Source organism: Molothrus ater, chromosome 2, assembly GCF_012460135.2.
Source record: "Molothrus ater isolate BHLD 08-10-18 breed brown headed cowbird chromosome 2, BPBGC_Mater_1.1, whole genome shotgun sequence".
Taxonomy (NCBI): domain Eukaryota; kingdom Metazoa; phylum Chordata; class Aves; order Passeriformes; family Icteridae; genus Molothrus; species Molothrus ater.
The window spans coordinates 29437052-29449847 of NC_050479.2; the positions used below are offsets into that span (position 1 = coordinate 29437052).

The 12796-nt window shown below is 36.3% G+C and overlaps 1 long non-coding RNA gene across 2 annotated transcripts in view; it reads right to left on the reverse strand.

Annotated features, from left to right (window-relative positions):
• LOC118689144 (uncharacterized) overlaps positions 1-12796 on the reverse strand; it is a 73285-nt gene that overhangs the window by 55758 nt on the left and 4731 nt on the right. Inside the window, exon 2 of one of the 2 annotated variants that reach the window (XR_008508227.1) lies at positions 11266-11391. The exons of the other annotated variant lie outside the window; for it this stretch is intronic. This is a non-coding gene — a long non-coding RNA (uncharacterized LOC118689144). The remainder of the gene's footprint in view (positions 1-11265; positions 11392-12796) is intronic. 2 annotated transcript variants of the gene reach the window in all.

The following is a 12796-nucleotide window of genomic DNA, read 5'->3' on the forward strand; positions in this document are numbered from 1 at the left end:
CAAAGGATTTGGATACATATTGATTTTGACCTGCGTACTACATCTTTGCAAAAAAGCAAAGTCATCTTAATGCGAAGAGGTTATTTTTTACTGTATGAGGATGGAAACAAAATTACCATCTACTGGCTCTATGTGAGTTAAACTTAGAGAGTGCATGAGAAAGAGAGACATAAATTCAGATTTTTCAACAAAATCCAAATGCTAACCAACAGAAAGGCTGGCTGAGTCAATGCACCTGAAAACAAAATTCCTGTAAAAATCCTCTATATAGGTAAATAACATTTCACTCCAGGATGGTTTTTCCTTCAGAGACACTTCAATAGAAAAAAAAAATTAATGTAAATATCCAAAATAGTAAATTCCATTCTCTAAGAAGGAATTTCCTGGGTATTAACTCACTCTATTTCCTTTAAATACCATGAGAATGCAGTGTCTAAAAGAATCATATATTGGTGAAACAAAAATTCTTAACAAAGGCACAAGGCTCCTATAATAGAAATTATGCCATCACTGCTGCAAACAAATACATTTTTCAGGGTAACCTCTCCAGTGATCAGCACAGTGCATCTTTTAACCCCAATTCTACAATGTCCACAATGGAAAAGCAAGCTGTGCTAACCACTGCTGAATTCCAGTAGCACCGAACATCCACATGCAAGATCCTGTTCACCAGTGCAAGACTGACCTCTGCTTGTATTCGGCTTGCTTCAAGCAAGCACCATATGTCTTTCCATCACAGTAGCACAGGCACTGTGGCCTTGAACAGTGTAAATCATATCCAGCTCTCTTCCCCCCCAATATGCTTAGGAGATCAGTGTTTTCTACTTTGGTGCATGCATCTTGAATCCTATAATAATGTTACACCTGCAGTGGAAACTTGGTTTTGTGGTATTTTCCAGTATTAGCTTCTTCAACAGCAATTGCTTTCTGCCTCTGTCTCCCTCTCTCTCTCTCTGTGATTTAATTGCGGTTTATCTCCACAGAGACCTTTATATGCACATGCTGCCAGCTGGACCAGGATCAGTAGGTGGCCATTACTGGACATTTGGGAGCAATGACTTGAATTAAAGACAGCTGAATCCTACTATCTGTATTTTCATTCTGTCCTGAGATACAGGCTCACCCATAGTATTTCTTCTGCAAAACAGACGTTTACAAGATGATCACCTCCAGCAGCAGTCTTCAGCATGAACAAGATCTAGTCAGGTCTTATTCTACTAATTCTGCTAATGACTTCAGGGTAGAAACCTGCCCAGCTACATAAGGGACCTAGGTCATATCTATACTGTAGACTGCTCTTAAGGAAGCCATCCTAAATTTCCCATAGAGAGCAAGTGGTGAACTACATTACAGGGCCATTCTCTTCCTTGGTGTCCACTCCACAAATCTAAAATGTTGTGTTGCCTTGAGGAAGGACAAGTAACAAATGTGGTCCAATTTTCTTTATACCTCTGCAAAATTTATCAGGAAAATAAGTTATATAGCAAGATTGGTATTTTGCATAGAGATCTCCCTATAGTGGTGCTATGTTTTGGGTGGGGAGTGTTTATGGATGACTAAAACTGCCAAACATTTTTTTCTGGTATAGAAAAGAAAAATGGATAAAGGGAGCAGAATTTTAGCATGAATAACAAATATTGGCTGAGAATTTCTTGTTTTTTAAAAAACTTGTTATCTTCAGTTGTTGATGGATACTATGTCTTCTGATGTATATTTTCTGAGTTTTCTAATATGAAAATGCTCTGTTCATCTCTTCCCAGGATAACAGAAACATTAAAATGCACAGTATTTTTCATGTTTTGATGTGGGTAATATAATAGTGAAAAACAAGGATAATTTTTGAAAATGATGAAGAAAAATCAGATTGAGTTGATACTCCTCCAAACATTTTATACTCAGAAATGCACTGTTTCTACTGTTCCAAAAACTATTTTTTCCTTTGTTCAAAATTTTCTAGTATTGAGTGTGGACAATCTATAAAAATGTGGGGTTTTCATAAACATATATGCTGAATATCTTTCACAATTTGACTAGGAGGCCATTTCTATAATTCCTTCCATATTAAATATAAATTATTAAAATGAGAGATGAGAATGAGCTCAATGAAAATTATTGCTGTAAGTGTTACGAAAGTATCCAAGGTGCATACAGATGCTCCAACATATGTAAATGCTCCAAACAGTACAAAATGCAGCATCACGTCTATTAAGGTGTACACCACTAATCCACTCAAGGTCTTCAGCCTGATCAGGATTCCCACTAAGTAAGATCTCTACTATTTGGAGGGCAGTTTTTCCACCCCTCCTCCACAACCTAGGATAGCAGGGAAGCCTGGAACTGACAGTATCAATGACACAGTGAAATCTGAAAGAGCATGGCACAGAGGTTTATTGGTCACAGGAGGTAGTCAGCTATGGCATTCCTTTCCTTCACAGTTCACATGATGCCCTGACACCACTTCCTTGAAGATAGTATTCAAAAATACCCCTGAAATCTAAGCATAACAATAACATATCAATTACTTATACACTCAGGAACATGAACAGGATATTAAAAGGGAATTAGAGAAAATGCAGTCTTTCAGGTAAGTTATTGTTCTCTGGAATGTAAATTCATGAGGAATGTCTGGGATTAGTATCAGCCCAGTAGAAATGAGACCCGGTCAGGAGATGGTACAGAAAGCATCCCAGACTGATTTCTCTCTGTTTCTTTGGAGCCCACGTTTCACTTCCCAGTATAGCACTGTGTGTGCATATTCATGAGTTAAAGTCTCAGTGACCCCTCAGCTCCACACCGCACAACAGAAATTTCAACTACTGTGTGAAATCCTAACCCCAAGGAAGTCAATGGCAGGATCCTTGCTCACTTGTTGGGGAACAGGAATTCACCCATGATATCTTGTTAGTTCTGGCAGGTTTTCAGGATTCAGCATGGTTTTTGAGATGAATCCGTAAGCGCTGTACTGCTTTCTTACACCGTCCTCTGCTTGAAACAAAAATAGTGTTGTACCGCATAGATTCTATTACCCTTGGCAGCTAATTTTCTCCTTTGTCCACTCAAATGCAACCCTCCATCCCTTACTCTTTTCCTACTATACATTTTTATAGAACAAAATAAAAATTGTTATTAAAAAATCAATGCTCTGCTATCATTTATAGTTTATGTTTAAGAAATGTGGAAAGTATCTTCCCACTGTTGGCCCAGACTTTTTTCAATGTTCCTGGACAGATGCCTTCTGAGATTTCAGAAAGCTCACACAAAACCTCTAACTTCCATTTTATTTCCTAAATTAGTAGTCTTTGTCCACTGAAGGTTTTGGTTTTTTTTTTTTTCTGTAAGATGTTGTTTCTCCAGCCAGCACGTCTAGACAGCAGCAAGTGTCATTAAAAATTGAAGTGGACAAAGCACTTCAGACCACACTATCAGTAACAAATCTCTCCTAGAAGAAGGGAGGAGTGGACGACCCAATAGGTTTTTCTCTATTTTAAACACTTCAGACTGGTGATACCTCAGTTCCCTGACTGGTCCTTGACAAATCTGTGACAGATAAGAAAAAAGAATAAAGCTTCAGTGACCAATGGTATAACATAGTCCTTCCTGCTTAGTATATGTTAATAATTCTTTTCAGATTATGCTTACTTTAACTTAAAGTGATAGTGACATGGCAAAGGGCTTTAAATCAAAATTTTTCATCTTCAGTGTTGGTTATTATAGTAATTAATATTTTTCCCTAATATGGTTTAAACATTCAGATGAATTGAAGAGACAGATTTTTGCCTTTTGAGAAGAGTCAGGGTCTTTCACTCCATACCAATCCAATGGAGAGAGATGGCTCCTTCCTGCATCTGGACCAAGGAGCTGGGCAATATTAAGGCAATGGCAATGAAAGGCATTTGAGAAAAAATAAATCTCATTCTAGAAAATCTGAGAAATTCTTCATATTAATGATAAAAAACTACTCCCTCTAAAAGTTCAAATGATCAGGTCTGAATTTTTCTTGGAAAAGGTCAGTATTCCTTCAAATTCACTGAGACTTGACATGAATAACCCCAGTGATCCCATCTCCAGGCAAAATCCAGAAGCTCCAACATAGCAGTCATTTTTGCTCATGTGTATTTTCATTTGTGGTCTGAAATGCAATGTTCTACCAAAGCAGCAATCAGTGAAGTCCCCAAAACCTGGGTAAACCACTAAGGGAGCAGTGGATTACATGAACTCATATGAGGCAATAGGCCCCTTCTGCTCTCTCCTGCTCTGTAATACTAAGGAGTCATGCTGCTTAGGTACCGCAATCTTTGCTAGCTCTTGCTTTCTCTCCATCACTTCTAAAATGACTTTCTTTCATGATACGGAAATCATTATTAGACTACTTCAGCTAAGGAAATTATGGCACCTAGACATCATCTGATGAGGGTGCCACATGCACAACGGCCAATCCAACACTCCTTTTAGGACATAATTAGTATCTGAGCATACAGTCAGGATTTGGCTCTGGATTGCAGCTACAGAACTGAGCAGTTAGAGCTTAATGAATACAAGCATTTGAGTTCCTGCGCATCTCTATCAAAAGTTGAACACAAAAATCCAGCTAAAATTATGTAACAACCATGGTAGGAAGGACTTCTTTTCTCTCTTCTTTGAAGACAGAGAAAAACAGACACTATATAGTACAGAGAGTGACTGTAGTAATTAGTCTTTTTTTTCCTGAATGCTATAGTAAACACTTTCAGAGTAAAATTCAATGCATAATCACTGCTGATCTAAAAATGACAGCTGTTCTGGAGAAGACCAATGTACACACCAATCCCTCCTGTAAACTATTCCACTTCCTTTAGTTATGTTAAGGGTTTCTTTTTCCAAACTGAGTATGACTCAGTTCTTTTATGTGTGTTTCTTTTGATTTGTAGCTATATCTAGATAGATTCCTTACTCTGTCACTTTCAGCATAATCGTAAATGGACAATTCAGTCCAGCAGCTAAGAGATCAGTGAGACAAATGCCCAGGAGCAGTTATGAAGCAAGACACTCAAAATTCTGTCATATTATTTCAACACTGTTGCCAAAATGTTTTTCAAGGACTAAAAAGCTTTTCCAATATTAAAGTACATAACAGGTACCTCACATGACTCCAATTAGAAACAGAATGATAATTGTCTAGGATATTACTTTGTCTAGGTGCCTAAAAATTCAGGTTTCACTGTGATTATGTATAGCAAAGAAACATCAGAAGAAGGAGGTAGGAAGAGCTTACTGCTCAACAGAAAGTCTAGAGTTGAATTGTTGAAACATTTTCCTATTTATGTTAACAGAAAAAAACATAAATAAAACAGAAAGGAAGAACAAATGACCAAAGCTGTAAGCATATCAGAACAGACATTGTAGTATGAAGACAGCATGAAACCTGAAGGAGACTTGCATTTTTTCATCATTCTATTACCATTGCTGGGCAACAGTTGTGAGGAGAAAAAACTACTGTGTTTTCCTCAAAATATCCTCCCTGGAATGTCAGAAACTGACAACACCAACGCAAAAGGAAACAATGGCTGATCTCATGGTTCTGCAGTCGTCCTCTTGCAGGCTTCCCTCAGCAAAACAAACCCTTCAGGTCACACAGTCCTTGGGGGCCATGCATTAAAATAACCCAGTTATATTCACAGTCTATTTGTCCCTCCCAGACACCTTTGTATGGAATAAGCATCCACATCAGAGGAGACCATTTTCTCATTCTCATCCCAGCTGGAGAATAAACTCTGCATTCGAGGTTATCAAGGGGACGGACAGGTAAAGGACGGAAAACAGCAGCAATAAAGTAACATTACCATGAAGGCGTGGGGAATACCCTGAAAACATGTAGGCTGACTTTTCTTTGGTACACTTAGTTTTGTCTATGGGCAGATTGCCACAAAGGGAAAAAAAAAGAGGGGCAAAAGAAAACCTATACTTTATTTATTATTTAAATAAATAGTTTTCTGCTCCTTCCATTTTGTGCTCAGTTTTATAACAATATGAGTCCATTTCCCCACCATTCCTTAATATCTATATTGTTTAGGACTTTATATACTGTATGATTAGTTGGCATTGGTACCGTTCAATCTGTACTAATCTGTATGCATTTATATTGTGTGAGCAGTTCTCTAATTGGTTTTCATCCAAGTAATCCCACAGAGAATAAGGTTACATGCTGAAAAGGGCTGAGGTGAGAGAGTGGTTAAAAGGGGAGTGCAAACTCTTTTCCCATCCTTATTAAGAATGCTTTGCACATCTGCATTTTCTAAAAACATTTCTAAACTCCCTCTTTGTGAATAAGCACAAAGTCTATTCCACAGCACAGAAATGCACAGAGAGAAAATGAATTTGTTTTAGAGAACCCCACCCATATCTGCTTTATTTCTCCCATGTTGCTGTATCTCTTGGTCATCTAAGGCTGTGAAAAGTAAATATTACAGTTTACAAAGGTGGAAAAATTAAAACCAAAAAAAAATCCAGAATATAATATGCCTCTTGATAGAAAACACAAAATTAATTTTAAGTAAACAGAGCAGAGAGGAAAGATCTTTTCCTAAAAGGCTAATAAAATTTAAAAAAAAAAAAAAAGAAGAAAACAATAAAAAAGCCCAAAAGTGAGCCAGCATTTTGAAGCTTAGCTACTTAAATCCAAATTTGGCTGACTTGAGTAACAATAGCCCAAATTTCAGATATTCCTCACACTGAAATTTCTGAAACATTTTGACATGTGCTGCAGGTACTCCAGGTATTAAGTTTGTAAATGCTGATGACAGCACTTGAATTTTAAGAAAATATATATTCAATAGTTTCATTTAATTGTGCAATAATTACACAATGTCATAATTCTGGCTACAGGGACATTAATTTCATTGAGTTTTTTTAAAATATTTTATATTATTGGTCACACACCACCTAGAAAAGAAAATAAGTTGTGGAAAAAAATTATGTATGAGTTACTCTACTTTTCCTTACACATAAAAAATTCTTTGTTTTCTTCATAGAACTGCATATTGAAATTTATCAGTACCTGTATATGATCACTGTCTTTATCAACTCCCAAATTAGAATAATTTTGTCACTCATATCAAGTTTTAGCTTTGATTACACTTTTTTCTTCTTTCCTTAAAAAACAAACAAAAACCCCACTTAAATCAACATACTGAAAACTTTATGTAAACCACACTTTTTATACATGCCCATGCCCACATTCTGAACAGGCGTTAGAATATTTATTTAAAAAACACAGGGCTTGCTTACCATGTTCACAACTTTCAACGGCTGGATTTTAGAGCAGCCTTTTTGAAATGAAAGCCTCCTGCTACTGTACATTCTTGCTAGTGAGAAAATGCAATTTCACTGCATACGGCTAAGCAAAACCTTTTTTTACTGCTGAAGAAAAAGATATTGTCAAGTGTTTTTTCTGGATTTCAAAAAGGAATAAAAGATAAACTTTTAGATTTTACTCAGAGCCATGTAGGTGACAATTTTTCTTCAATTAGTTATCATCCTGTCAGTGCCATGAATATTAGTCTGGACTTTAAAGAAAGATAGCTGTCCCACTAAACTTAACAATGATTTACACCGAAGGACAATGCAAACCTGCTCTTTCCCTCCCCCACCTAGGAATGCCACCATGCTTCATTTCTGCATTATTTTCTGGTAACCATCTCCGGAATATTCTTAAAAGCTGCTAACATGATACATTAGAATTCAGGCATGTGACAGATACAAAATTAAAGTTGACCTTCTCTGTCAGAAAAAATAAACAGTAACCATTAGCAGCTTTGTACCTCTGCATTTAACTCCTATTTTCTGCCTCCCTAGTTTGGGTCCATTAACTGACTGGTGCAAAAAAGATCCCCAGCAACACTGACTCCCTGTGGATGTATTACAATCTCTGGATATTACACTTGACTATAACCTTTCCTCAACCTAATTTTACACTTGAAATTATTCAATCTTGACTTGGTCACACAACAATATTGTAGTCAAGAGTTGCCAAAATTCTGTAAAAACTTCTTATGTCCACGTGTCTGTCAACAACCTATGGTTTGCCCTGGGGGCCATTAGGAATTCATACTAACAGTTGTATTTTCATTATTTTATTAGTCACTCCGATGTTTTTTTGCTCAGCCTCATCAGTTATAGTAAGAACATCCTTTAATTCACATGAAAATATATTTTAAATGTTATTTTATGGGGAAAGCATCCATTAAAGTCACTAGAATTTCAAAAGTTATTTTATGCTGTTGAATAGAGCAGAAAGGAAATTTCACATCTACAAAACTTTTAAAACTTCAGGAACCTTTAGAGTAAATAAGCTAAATGATTTCCATATTAAATTTGATGGAAATAAACACAGGATTCCAGCAGCAGATCGCACCAAAGCACCCATTACTTAGAATTAAATTGAGTATTTATACAAACAGAAAAGTGATTTTGAAAACATTGGTGCTGCATTTCTGTCATGAACTTTGAAAAACAGGCAGAGTAAGACAGCACTATTGTATTGATTCTGTCCATTTTCCAAGCACTGCAGTATGATTTCAGGGAGTCACCATAAAAGCACATCCTGAGCCCTACTAGGTCTTGATGGCAAAGTAAATGTATTCCCAACTCCATTTTCTTTCAACAGCTACAATATTTTTCTCTTGCTGTCTGCTGGGATTTCCCACATACTTTTTTTGTGTTTTCTTGTGTCTCGTTCTCTTCAAAAGAGAGAAACCCACCACACTAACCATTAGACACAGTCCATATTAAATTGGTGGTGGGACAGGGCTTATCATTTTTCCTAAAACTAATATATATATACCCCCAAGTCCTTTGACCTAGGAATTGAGAAATTTTATAATTCTCACTCCATCTGTGCTGTGGTGCATGCCATTTACCCCCTTTACATTTTGATATTTTCCTGTAAATTTCATATTTACTCTCTGTGGTGACAATATTTAAAACTTTCTTCTGTTTTTCAGTGCACACATAAATTTAAAAAAAGTAAACTCCAACACACCCTTTTTATTAATGGATGCAGGTTGCTTTGACTTTATATAAAAGATACCATGTAAAGAACATTTGAAAGTTTTCAAAAAAACCCACAAATTCAGTGTGAAAAATGTCACTGTACTGTCCCAAGATTGTAATCATCCTGGTATCCTACAGGATGAGCTTCTAACTACTTCTTAGCATCCCAGTTTGTAATACTTTATCTAACTGATTAGATACCAAACCACCTTCAGAAGGCTGGTGCTGAACAGATGTAGCAAAAAAAAGAATTTGTTTCTGCCAAAAACCTCATAAGCTCAAGGGCCGTTTAACTTAGCTCAGTCACTTAGTTTATTTTGCATTAGAGGAACTTCTCATTTAATTTACCAGTCTATAATAGGTAACTTTTTCAATATGAAGCTAAAGGTCACTATTATATGTAAGGAAAATTAAGCCAATGTTCTTGGTTGCCTTACAGTTCTCCTAGTTCAACTACTCCAATAAATGAACATGTACAACAAGCCGAAGGGCTTTTTATTACAAATTTAATTCATTTCTCTAGACAACTGTGAAATTTGCCATTGACATTAGTCATTACCCCAAGGCGAACTAAAAGATGATCTCAGTTAATAAATGATCCTTAACAAGGAACGCTCCTATCTTCTGTGATATTGGCACAGGCACATTTTATTAATGCAGGACTAGCTTCCTGCCAGAACACTAGCATTCATGACTATTTGGTGTGCTTGTTTCCTCTTCCTGCTCCTGATATTAATAATTATGCAACGGGATAATTAGCAACACAAAGAGACAGTACTATGTGCTTGCAGCTAGATTTTCAGCACGTTAACCTTCTGGGAAATAAAGAACAGAAGCAAAGAGTCTAGCCAAATAACCAATGCAGGTTGATTTCACAGTGTGTAAAAGGCTAATTATCTGTGAAAAGTCTGACCTCAAGTAACAAAATTACACAAATGTGCAGGCATTTTATCTTAAATAAAACTCAGATGCACTAGTTCATAATGTGAGGAGTCATGGTTAATAACTGTCTTTCAGAACTATTTATCTCTATATATGTTTATAAAAATAAAAATAAATCCAAGAGAGAATTAACAGTCTGCTATAAAATGTTAACCAGTTACTCAAATAACTGCAAAGGTAGGGTAAAATACACTCCCGCTATCCTTCAACCACTGCCATGCTAAAAAATAAAATAAAATAAAATAAAAAAATACCCAATATATGACAGAAGTAGGTTAAGTGCATTTTGTTTACTGGAGACAGGCTACAATAAAAAGCAGAAAATATTACTTCTTCTTTACAGATACCATGTGTAATTCATTCTGATATAAGAATATTTATCCACTAGCAGTAATAACAAACCACAATTTTTGTCATGAAAAAAATAAATTGTATTTGCAAAAAGCAAACACATTACGGAGTGTGTAAAAATGCAATATTCCCATTTTCTAGTCAGAGTTCCAATTTATTGAAGTAACAGAGCAGAAAATGCACTGACAGCTGTTACATTTTATTGCGAATTAGTATATACGTTTTATATCCAGTGAGCAAATGCATGATACATTGTATTCCAGTAATTGCCACTGGCTTTCCAAATGGAAACTGAATGATCTTAGTGCAATTACACTCAGGAGAGTAAGTGTAACAAGCTACAGTTCTACATTATAGCTCTTTAGCAATACCAAGAATTTTACTCTGTTTTAAAAAATAAAATAAAAAGGTCAACTGTATATATAAAAAAAGAAATATATATTTCTCCATCTACAGATGATAAAAAGATGTTCTGCTATTCTGGCTTAGATTTGGTTACATATAACACAGACCATATGTTTCAAAAAGTTTTTAAGAAGGATACTTAAGTTTTCTACTAGTTTAGACATTTGTTCAGCATCAATAGTTTTGGGGACGGGGGAAGGGAAGAGGGGAATGGACAGAATGATTGGAAACTTCGAACACATAAAATCAAAACTTCTCATTTCACATAGGAAATAAATGACTGTTATTCCTAGACTACACCCTAATTTTCCAGCATCCTTGCATAGAAAATTAAACATTTGCCTTGAAAGATTTAACACATTACCTTCAGACGTAACATTTTAAATGTTTATTACCGTAGGCTTTTTTCCCTCCCCCAGTTATCAGCTGAGATAGTAACCCTCCTAAGATAGCCCATGTGCTGAGCAGTTAATATTTCAAATGCATTAAAGGAAGTGGGGGCATGAGGGAAAAACATTTTATTTTTATTTTTTTACTAACCTTCATAACATATATTAAACCATTTCGTTGGGCAACCAGTCTGTTGACAGCCTCTGCACCTTCAAGCTGTAGCTGGAGCGCTCAGTAAAGCCGGCAGTCTCCTCCCCTCTAGTGGCTACCAGCTCTCTTTGCAGCAAACAGGGGAAGAGAAAGGCCTTTAGAGGACCACCTCAGGGCCATTTGTGTCATTTTTCTAAGCTTACAAGGAGACAAAAAAAAAAAAGAAAAAAGGACCACAACAACCAAAAAGCCCCCTGCAACAAAAATCCCCCACAAGCCCACAACCAAATGCATCAGAGCAGGCAGTCTATCACTGCAGCAAATAAAATTTATCAGTCATTTAAAACAATATGTTAGTAGTGACTATGACTTAATCAACACCAACCTGCTGACATAGATTTGCAATTTGAGCAGGTTATTAGTGATCGAATTAACAACATGTCACAACTTGTATCTGATTTATTAAAGAAGCTGACTAATGCAACAGAGCTATAAACAACATGCATAGAGACATTTTTCAGGCATGTTGACTACTGTTGTACAGTCAATGGAAAAGCAGAAGGAGAAACAATCTCTCTGATTTTGCCCTTTTGTTTGCAGGTGCTTATAAATTATTTCATACTGGTGTAACTGTGAAGCATGGGGATCTATGTCATAAACTTTTACCCCGGGAAGGGTCAAAACCTATGCAAAAAAAAAATTCACTCCTGTAACATGTAGTAAAAGAACTCAGTGGAAGGGCTTGGCACAGGGAAGCAATGAGAAAATACAGGATCCTGGGACATGCTGTGATCTCAGCAATAGAGTAGCCTAATCACCACCAGGGTTTTTTTTTTTGTTTTTTTTTTTTCTTTTTCTCTTTTTGCTTTGCAGTTCTCATGATGATGGCTTTTAAGAGGGCATGATGAACACTAAAAGTGAGGTAACATGGTTTTCTGGAGTTTACCCATACGTCTTTCTAAGCATGTGGGGTGGCACAGGAGAAAGCACAACTACCCTATGTAGTCCATAAGCAGCCAGCACTTGCAGGGCTTTTGCAGACATGGGCTAACATTGAACCAAATGTACAAGGCAATTTATATAGCACATGCATTTAAAATTGTTTCCCTTTTTCAAAATTTGTTTCTGAACAGGGCTTGCTTCGAATGCCACTATTTGCTCATGTATCAGGCATATGCATGTCCATCAATATAAAACTAAGACCTTTCACAGTTTTAAACAAAAAAAATATTTCAGAGGAGCACTGTAAACACAGTTAAGCAAGATCTGTACAGATTAGCTTTGATAGTGTATCCAAGTCCAAGGGTAACCTGACCAGGTTTTCATTTGCACCCACTTTTAATTCTGAAACAATTAGTTACAGCCCAACTAGAGGCTTGAGAGCATTTTCATGAGAAACAAGAATTTAACATAAATCCACATAACCAAGGAAATTCAGAATTGAAGCTGTCAATTCTCAGGCCCAATAGAACACATAAAGGGGCTTGTTAATGCTGAACTAATTGGCATTCTTGGCTTGACAGTCTCAGCA